Source organism: Sorex araneus, chromosome 3, assembly GCF_027595985.1.
Source record: "Sorex araneus isolate mSorAra2 chromosome 3, mSorAra2.pri, whole genome shotgun sequence".
NCBI lineage: Eukaryota > Metazoa > Chordata > Mammalia > Eulipotyphla > Soricidae > Sorex > Sorex araneus.
In genome coordinates, this window is record NC_073304.1 from 26,558,728 (window position 1) to 26,568,561 (window position 9,834).

General features: G+C 51.6%; 1 pseudogene; it reads left to right on the forward strand.

The window, feature by feature from the left end:
• Positions 1–3,939: 3,939 nt before the first annotated feature.
• Positions 3,940–9,598, forward strand: LOC101543663 (60S ribosomal protein L34-like; annotated as a pseudogene).
• The last annotated feature ends 236 nt before the right edge of the window (positions 9,599–9,834 follow it).

The following is a 9,834-nucleotide window of genomic DNA, read 5'->3' on the forward strand; positions in this document are numbered from 1 at the left end:
CACTCAGGAATCACTCCTGGCGGTGCTCGGGGGACCATATGGGATGCTGGGAATTGAACCCGGGTCGGCCATGTGCAAGGCAAACGCCCTACCCGCTGTGCTATCACTCCAGCCCCACCAGTGTGAATTCTTGATCTGAGGGTGGGATACGCCTGGGCACAGTCTCAGCTGCCAAACCTGGCCACATCCAAGCAATAGGCACCAAGGCTTTGAAAGGTGGAGAAAGAAAATTTCTTTCTTTTAATTGCAGTTTTCATTCTCTTTTTCATTCTCTTTTTAATTTAATTTTTTTAATTGAATCACCATGAGCTACAGTTACAAAGCTTTCATGTTTGATTTTCAGTCATACAATGATCGAACACCCATCCCTCCACCAGTGCACATTTTCCACCACCCATGTGCCCAGCATCCGCCCCCTTCATCCCAACCCTCCCCCTGGCTCTATGGCAGAAAATTTCCCTCACACTCTCTCTCTACTTTAGGGCATTATGGTTTGCAATACAGATGCTGAGAGGCCATCACGTTTGGTGCTTTATCTATTTTCAGCACACATCTCCCATCCCAAGCAACTCCTCCAACCATCACTGACTTAGTGATCCCTTCTCTGTCCCAGCTGCCTTCTCCCCCAGCGCATGAGGCAGGCTTCCAACCATAGAGCAATGTTCCTAGCCCTTGTCTCTACTGTCCTTGGGTGTCCGTCAAGAAGATTGTTCTTGTAGGTAGTTAATGAGCTCTGTGAAAGTCTCAGCTCCAGCTTCATGGCTTTTTTTTTCTTTTCTTTTTGAACCACACTTGGCAATGTTTAGGGGTTACTCTGGCCCTGCACCCAGGAACTATTCCTGGCGGTGCTGGGGGGAACCATATAGAATTAAGCTCAGGTTGGCCACGTGCAAGGCAAATCCCTACCCACTGCGCTATTGCTCTGGCTTTTATGTAGCATGGGCACCTGCTTCCCTCTGCTGTACCCAGTCCTGTGCCCGGTGCTGCCCGGTGCTGCCCTCTCCGGGACTGTCTGACGGTCAGCGTCAGCTTCTTCACTCCCTCGTTCGTGTCTCTGTTCTCGGACTCGCCCGTTCCACCTTGCTCGCTTTAAAGGGCATGGCGTTAGGCCAGTAGCTTCATTCCAATGTCTGTGTCCCACCTCCAGCGTGGCTGACGTGCTACAACGTAACGATGTTGGGAGATGAAGGAAGGAGGCTTGGACGAGGTCATGACTTGTAGGACTGACCATTGGGAGCCCCCCGGGGGCACAGCATGAAGGCAGCCATCTGCAAACCGGGAAGAGGGCTCTCGGCAGACTCTGGGTCTGTTGGCCCCTTGATCTGGGAGTTCTCAGCCCGCAGACAGAGAAGGACGCATTTCCGTTGTTTAAGCCACCGAGTCTGTGGTATTTTGTTATGGCAGCTTTCGCTGACACAGACACCCGTCAATTATGGAGGCGAGGCTGAGGGAGAGCTAACGTGTGAGGGGGCTAGAGGGGCACAGGGGCACCAGACATGACGTGATGGAGCCAATGCTGGACTTCCAGAAACAGGGGCCGGAAGTCTTCTGAGAGGAAGTGGGGGGTCTGAGTTCTCGTGTCGGCCTCTTACACCCAGCCTTTTGCTAGCACCAACAATCCTCGGTCAAGACTGACACCCCCCAGACCAGGAGTAGCATGAAGACTCCAGGAACAGATCAGTCCATCAAAGGGGACCTCTCTAGGGTGGGAGATTGCCCCTGGCAGTCTACCCCTGGTCTCTGGGCATGGAGAAGCCTCACACCCGTTAGGACCGCAGACGGCAAGACTGAAGCTGGGAGTTCTGCCAGATTTGCTTCAAAAGGGGAGGCCTGGGTGTGGGGTGAGGTGAGCAGCAGGGAGAAAGTCCAGCATAGGGGATGGGAGAGGGGAGGCTGGTTAAAAGTCCTTGGCAGGGCCTTCCAAGGGTGGGTGGGTCAGAGGTGGGATGGAGGATGGAGAAGGGCTGAGATGTAGGATGCAGGAGAGTGGAGAGGAGCGAGGGAAGTGGAGGACAGAGAGAAGGTAGAGAAGAGGAGCAAGAGAGAAGAGAGAGATTAAAGTTGGGAGCAAAGCAGGAAATTAAGAAGTACTTGGAGCAAAAATAGAGGTTCAAAATGGGGACTGGTCCTGGTTTAGAGTTCATTTTCTGAAATATCAAAGCTAGTTCAGGAGTCTTCCAGAAACGAATAAAGGGAATGTCTTGGCTTGTGTAGCTGTAAATGCCAGAATGGGACAGGCTCCGACCATCCCTAACTCAGGGGATGCTCGTTAAGTCAGAGCACTGAGACGCCCTCCAGTCGTGGGTGTGGCTTATTCTTAGGCCACACCCCCTTCTAGCACTCGACCATCAGGAGTCCTGCCACAGTCTTGCTAGGTTCTGTTTGGGTCACGTGTCCTTGCCTAAACCAATCGCTGTGACTAGAGCAATAGAACGCTATGATATCGTGGAGTGGTTGGTTGCCAGTGTCCAACACTTGAGTTTTTGAGAATTTCGGTAAATGGTTTTGCCAAAAAGCAGAGAGATTCTTATCTTCTCACTGCTGGCCTCAACTGCAGTCTTTTGTAGGGGTTGGACTTCTGTATTTCCGGGAGAATATGAGCGCTAGGGAATCTTGGACTGTTTGCTTGCTCTGGGACCCTAAGACTCATTAACAGCGCGTGGTACAAGGCTCAATAGATAATTGCCGGATCAGTTCAGCAGGCAGAGTTCATTGCTGCAAACTTCTGGCTAAAGGTTATGGAATATTTACATATTCCAGAGAGTGTTCTAAGCAATTTAACTATTTAAGTTCACCGTCATTACACAATTCCATGGCAACTACTGCTAGGATAACTTGCATTTTACCTACGGGAAACTGAGGCATAGGGGAGTTACTATAAGTAACAGAACTAGTGTTTGGGCCACACCCAGAGATACTCCTGACTCTGCACTCAGGAATTACTCCTGGCCATGCACGATGAGGAGGGGGGGCAGGAGGAGGGGGGACCATATGGGATGCCGGGGATTGAACCTGGATCAGCCACATGTACTGCTACTCCAGCCCCTTAGTGCTCAAACACAGGCATCTCACAATGCACTCTTTGGGGGTGTCTCCCAAGCAGTGTTGGGGAGAGGGAGGGCCTCTCTTTCCTCTTTATAATACTTGTTTAACGGGGCTGGTGGTTCAATACTAGAATGTGAGGATGTGCAGTACGGTTGGCTACCAGCAAGACAAGCACCCTAACTCCAGTACTATCTCTCTGGGCTCCAGCAAAGATGCTTTTAAGCATTGCCTCATTCTGCTTAGTAGATGGGAAAGTACTTTTAGGGCAGAGCAATTGTTCAGCCTGCAACTTCCACAGATAGAGGTTTGTTTTTGCTTGGGTAAGAAGTTTCTCAAGCTTCCCCTAACCTTCATAAAGAAGTGGAATAAGGGCGGAAGAAATAGTACAAGCAGGTAGGGCGTTTGCCTTGCACATGGCCAACCCGGGTTCAATCCCCAGCATCCTATATAGTCCCCCAAACACTTCCAGGAGTAATTCCTGAGTGCAGAGCCAGAAGTAACCCCTGAGCCATCACCAGGTGTGACCCAAAAAACAAACAAACAAAAAAAGAAGTGAAGTAAGAGGTCCTTCACTTTAATTTCTCCTCCCAGCTGAAAACGGAGTTGGTGCAGCCTCCCAGACGAGAAATCACAGAGAGGATGTCTTCTCCACGAGCATCATTTTACACAGTAGCATCTAGTTATTCTAAAGTAGGACCAAAACGTTTTGTGGTCCCCCAAATAAGGAAGAACTTAGAAAAGGATGGTTCACATAGAACACAGGGACCATCTTATGGGAGCTGCCTGTGGATGGAGTCATTTGAACAACAAGTAAAATAATAGTAACATTAGATCAGAACTCATCGAATAGGAGAGTCAGGCCTCTCCCAGGACAGTGTCTTTGAGGCCTTCAGAATGGTGCAGCGTTTGACATACTGCCGTCGGCTCTCCTACAACACGACCTCCAAGACCCGGCTGTCCTGAACCCCTGGAAACAGAATTATTTACCTGTATACCAAAAAGGTTGGGAAGGCACCGAAGTCTGCGTGTGGCATGTGCCCCCGCCGGTTTCGAGGAGTCTGGGCAGTGAGACCTAAAGTTCTGAAGCGGCTATTTAAAACAAAAAAGCAGGGGCTGGAGTGATAGCACAGCGGGTAGGGCGTTTGCCTTGCATGTGGCCGACCTGGGTTCAAATCCCAGCATCCCACAGCACCGCCAGGGGTGATTCCTGAGCCAGGAGTGACCCCTGTGCATTGCTGGGTGTGACCCAAAATGCAAAAAAATAAAAAAATAAATAAATAAAAAAAAGCATGTCAGCTGGGCCTATGGCGGATCCACGTGTGCCAAATGTGTGTGAGACAGGACCAAGCGTGCTCTCCTTATTGAGAAGCAGAAAATTGTCATGAAAGTGTTGAAGGCACAGCACAGAGCCAGAGAGCAAAATAAACATGAAGCTTTTTTGAAGAATGAGAAAAAAAAAGAATAAGAGAGTCAGAAGTTCTATTATAGTGAAAAATAATTGAAAAAGGAAGTATGGGAGAAGGACCAGCTCTTGTTTACAGAAGAATCCCCATTAGTAAATACACATATGGTCAGGGAAATACAAAATCACCCTTAGGCAAAGACAAGAGCAATGATTGCTGTAGGTCAGGTCCAGTAGTGATGATGGTTGCTATACTCAGGGGGAGAAACTTTGAAAAGAAGCAGGATATTTTCATAGTTTTAAAAAAAATTCTACTTGGATTGGATAGTACAGGCATTAAGGTACTTGCCGAGCATGTGGCTGTGTTTGCAAACCTAGTTCAATCCGCGGCACGGCATATCGTCCCTGGTTGCCTATGAAAAATGCCCCTTGAGCATAGATCCAGGAGTGACTACCCCCAAAATCTCCCTTCAAAGGAGCTAATTATTGATTACAAAGGGAAGGACAGTAGTAATTTTTTTTCATAGGGAAACACAGTGGGAAAAGGCAGGTAAACACAACCAAGTGTCAAGGTTAACTTCACCAGTAATTAAAAAAAAAATTACTGTTACCCCCCACACACAGCAAAATGAGAAAACAAAAAGGGTACATCACTCTTGTGATACTTTTACCTAAAATGCACGTCTGTCTCAGCACAAGAGAGCGTCCACTGAGAGACACTGAGAAGTAACTGAACAGTCGGCGCTGAAGGTCAAGGTGAGGAGAGAAGGATGTCCAGGGAACTGCTGCAGACTAAAGAGAATCAGCAGGTAAACATAAAAAGGGTCCCTGGTTGGGAAAAGGGCGTGCAAAAAGTGGATGAGCAGATGAGATTTGAAGAGGAAGTGAGGTTCAGGAAAGAATCTCCCGCTTCTGTTCATGCACTTACTTTTATTTACATGTTATTTATCCATGTAATCGTGTTATGGTTGTGAAAGCTGTTAGCTCTTTTTTTTTTTTTTGAAGTAAAAACAGATTTTTATTTGGAGGCTTTTTGAGGAAAGGGAAGAAGGGAGAGAAAGGGTGGTGGAGAGGAACATGCTCAAGAGAGAACGAGAGCTTCTCCAAAGGCGGAGAGCCCCCTGATACCCCTCTCAAGAGGGGACATGCAGGTGACACATGTGCTCAGGCACCATATATGCTCAGCTGTGTAGACACAAGCAGCACACGCGCCGTAAGCTGTTAACTCTTGAGGGAGCTGGGGGACGGTCTGTGTGAGCATGGGTCATTTCTGCAGCTCTATTCTGCAGAAACTGGGACCAGAGAGATGATACAGTGGGTCAGGCATGACCTACATGTGGCAACCTGGGTTCGATTCCCAGCACCACATATGCTTTCCCAAGCCCCGCCAGGAGTGATCCCTGAACACCACCAAATGTGGCCCAAAAACAAAACAGAAAGGACTTGAAAACAAAAAGCTAACCCAAATGATCACAGATGTACTGAGCACCTGTTTACACCAACTTTCCAGGAAATGAAAACTTAGTAGCTGTTGCAAAGATGGTGCCAGAAAGGATAATGCCTGCATCCAAGAACCCTTGTTCTCACAATTATGTGCATCAAAATGCTGAGAAACGGTTAATATCCTGATTCTGATCCCTTATATCTATAATGGTGCCCAGGATTTTACTTTTATTTTGTTTTGTTTTGGGGTCACACCTGGCAATGTTACTCCTGGTTCTGTGCTCAGGAATTATTCCTGGCAGTGCTCAAGGGCCCATATGGGATGCCAGGAGTCGAACTTGGGTCAGCTGCATGCAAGGCAAGTAGGAGTAAGTTCTCTTGGAGAACTCCACCTCGAGCAGCCTGGGAGACAGCCTGGTGCAGTCCTCGGCAGAAGCTAACCTTTGCCTGGGGGCCAGAGAGATAATAGAGTACCCGCCGTCCTATCTCTCCAGCTGCTTGAGATTTTGCGTTTCTAACTAGTTTCCAGGCGATGCTGTTGCTACTGGTGCACGAATCACAGGTGAGTGAGTGACAATGACTGGAAGCTGCTGCTGAGAGTTAACCTTGCACATACACACACTTAGTCCCAACGAAGGGAGCTGGGGCCATGCAGCTGCCGAGCCTCCTCCCGTGGGCAGAGAAGGAGGCATCCTTCTTATAATGTTCCTGGGGTCTCCCATGGGGTCTCAATAGCATCTGCCATTTCTTTCCAGGCTGTAGCCTGCTGGGCCTCGCCTGGCTGGAGTTTAAAGAAAAAAGTCAGGTACCGGGTTAATGACATGCCCAGAAATTTCATCAATGCCCAGGGTGCCAACATGGGCACTGGAGTTGCCCCCAGTCTGAATGCCCATTCAGACATCCACTGATTACCCACCCCCCTCAACCCGCCTCTTGCCCTTGGACTAGACAAACCAGTGCCCTTGGGCCAGACCAACCAGTTCCGAAGGGATCTCTGGGATCCAAGAATGTGCACAAACATGGAACCCGTCACCTCAGAGAGGCCCACTCTCGGGCTGATGAACTGGTGTCTGCACACAACATGCTCACAAGGTGGAGCTATGCTGAACACGGAACCAGCAATGGAAGCCACGCTCTGCACCATTTTATTCTGGTTCTCAGACCTGCTTCGTGCCGGCACGTCCCCTCTGCAGCCAATATTTAGCTCAGCAGGCTCTTGGCACATGGCCTTCCAGCCTCTCAGTGCACACGGGGCCACTGCAGACGGGAAGCCTGGCTGGCCCCACTGGGCGGCTCCTCTCGCCTCCTCAGCCTTCACTAGATCCTCAGAGTAGCGACGCAGGCCAATGTGCTTGTTAGCAGAGGCCTGGTGGCTAGGAATGGTGGATAGACTTGGAATCCCCAGACAAGCATCCGAGTGACCAGATTCTCAAGATGGACTCGGAAGAAGGCTGGGGAGCCTTGGCCCCCACCTTGGCTGTTTCACTCGACCTTGCCTTTGTGGGGAGGGTGGGGAGGCCGACTCAGACATGGACGTCAGCGATGAGTCTGCCCAGCCTTGCATGACATTCTTGCCTCATCCACACCTCAACATTTCTGTTGCTTTAAGTAACCACCCTACTTACAGCTGGGGAAACTAAGGCACAAGGAAGGGGCAGATTACCTGGACTGGCAGAGAGCAGTTCAGATTTCATTCCTTCTCATATGGGATACTGAGCTACATACTTGCCTCCCCCACAACTGACAAGTCTCTTACTTCAGATATTTCTTTTTTGGGGGGGGCTGGGGGGTGGGGTGGCCATGCTTGGTACCACACCCAGCAGTGCTCAAGGGCTACTCCTAGATCTATGCTCAGGGTCACTCCCAGTGCTGCTCAGGGAACCCTGTGGTGCTGGGGATCACACCTAGGCCTCCTGCGTGAGAGCACGTGCACTGCCCGTTGAGCCACCCCACCCCCATTCTAGATCTTAATTACCCAGTGCGTGTCTCGGCGTCTCCGTCTGCAAGCAGGCAGGCTCTGGTGTAAACTCCTCGAGGCCGCTGACAGCACTGTGTGCCTGCACCGAGCCTGGAAAATGGCGCGCCCTGAGCCGACACTCGCCTTCTTGGCCTCACGGTTTTAAGGTGTCAGATTCCTCGCATGGCCGGGCACACAGCAGGGCCCCCAAGAGTCCTGGCTTCCACTGAGGATTTGGTGCCCTCTGCCCAGACCCCCCGCCGTCTGTCCTCGGGTCGACCTTGCCTTGTTGATCCAATCACAGGGCTGGCTGTTGGGGGCCTCTGAAGTGTTTCTGGACCAGGCTCAGCCCCGTCTGCAGGCTTCAGCCCCGATTAATGAGGAAAACAGAGGCGGGGCGGCTGCCAGAGAGCAGGGCACCGGGAGCCCAGCCCTTCCTCAGGAGACCGGCGGGATGGCCGGACGGACGCGAAGGGGTGACCTGACTTCCTTCTTCCATGGGCCTCTCCACCTACTACCCAGCCTTGCCTCTAACTTGGACACAAGTTTTGCCTTTCTTTCTTTTTTTTTTTAAATTTGGGGCCACGCCTAATGGTGCTCAGGCCTTGCTCCTGGCTCCGTGCTTAGGAATCACTCCTGGCAGGTGCAGGGGACCGGAGGGAGTGCCAGGAATGGAACCTGGTTCAGTCCATGCCAGGCAAACGCCTTGCTCTCTGGACTGCTGCTCCAGCCCCTGGACACAGGCTTTGAAACATCTGGAAACTTCCTCTTGGAGAACTCCATCTCGAGCAGCTGGGGAGACGGCTTGCCGCGGTCCTTAGCAGAAACCAACCTTTGCTCTGGGGGCCAGAGAGACGGTAGAGCCATTAGGGTATTTGCCTGACAGGCAGTTGGAACCGCAGGTAGTTTCCCAGCAGGAGTAGTGTGTGTGTGTGTGTGTGTGTGTGTGTGTGTGTGTGTGTGTGCGCGCGTGCATGTGTTCATGTATGTGTGCACGTGTGTTCATGTGCACGCATGTATGTTCATGTGTGTGCGTGTGTGCATGCACATGTATGTTCATGTGTGTGCACACACGTGTGTGTGTATCAGGAGTAATTTTTGAGTGCAGAGTCAGGAGTAAGCCCTGAACAATACCGGGCGTGGCCCCAAAACTCTTCCCTATGAAAAGAAGCTGTTCTTTGCTTGTTTCAGGCTCTGAGTTCACCTCGGCGCCCCCACCCGCCACAGTACCTCATGGACCCCCAAGCTCCTCAGCACTCCTGGGCCCCAGCACGGATTCATCTACCAAAGTTTGTCCACTCTTGCCTGGAGTGGCTGCTCGGGCCCCTGAGCTCTGCCCCGGAGCCCCCCACCCCTGCAAACAAACATAATCACGTCTCGGAAACGTGACATTCCCCTCATCGGTTCCTGTTTCCTCCCTCCTCTTCCCCGTCCCAAGGGGAGTGTGGACGGTGAATCCAGGCCTTTCCCGCACACTCGCCTAACAGGTGGGCCTCAGGGTCCTGTCACGGGAGGGGAAGCGCAGGCACCCAGAGGTGGCAGGAACGGGAAGCCACCGGCCATGAATTCAGGTCTCTAACACGACTCCCTGCTCCCCCTCTGACAGTGCCCCCTTGGGGGTGCGCCCACATCTCACCAAAATCCCCATTTTGCCTCAGCTAGCCTTCGAAGGTCACAGCTCTGTCCAGGCCTTCTCACTGCTGCTCCTCACCTCAGAACGTCCCCAACAGCTGGACCCACTTAGCCTTTGACCCCTTCCGGGTCCAAGGGCCCTGTGCATTGGGTGCATTGGCCAAGCACCCATTTGCCGGCTGCCCGTGGCCCCTGCTCCAGGAGCTGCAGACAGGCCGGTGAGGCCCTTCGGAGAGGCTGGAGCCTGGGATCAGGCCGATGAGAACAGCAAAACCCAATCTCCGCTCGGACCCCACTTCTCATCACCAGCTTGTCCCACTTTTCAGGCCTGAGGTCAGTGGGTGGCGTCAAGCCC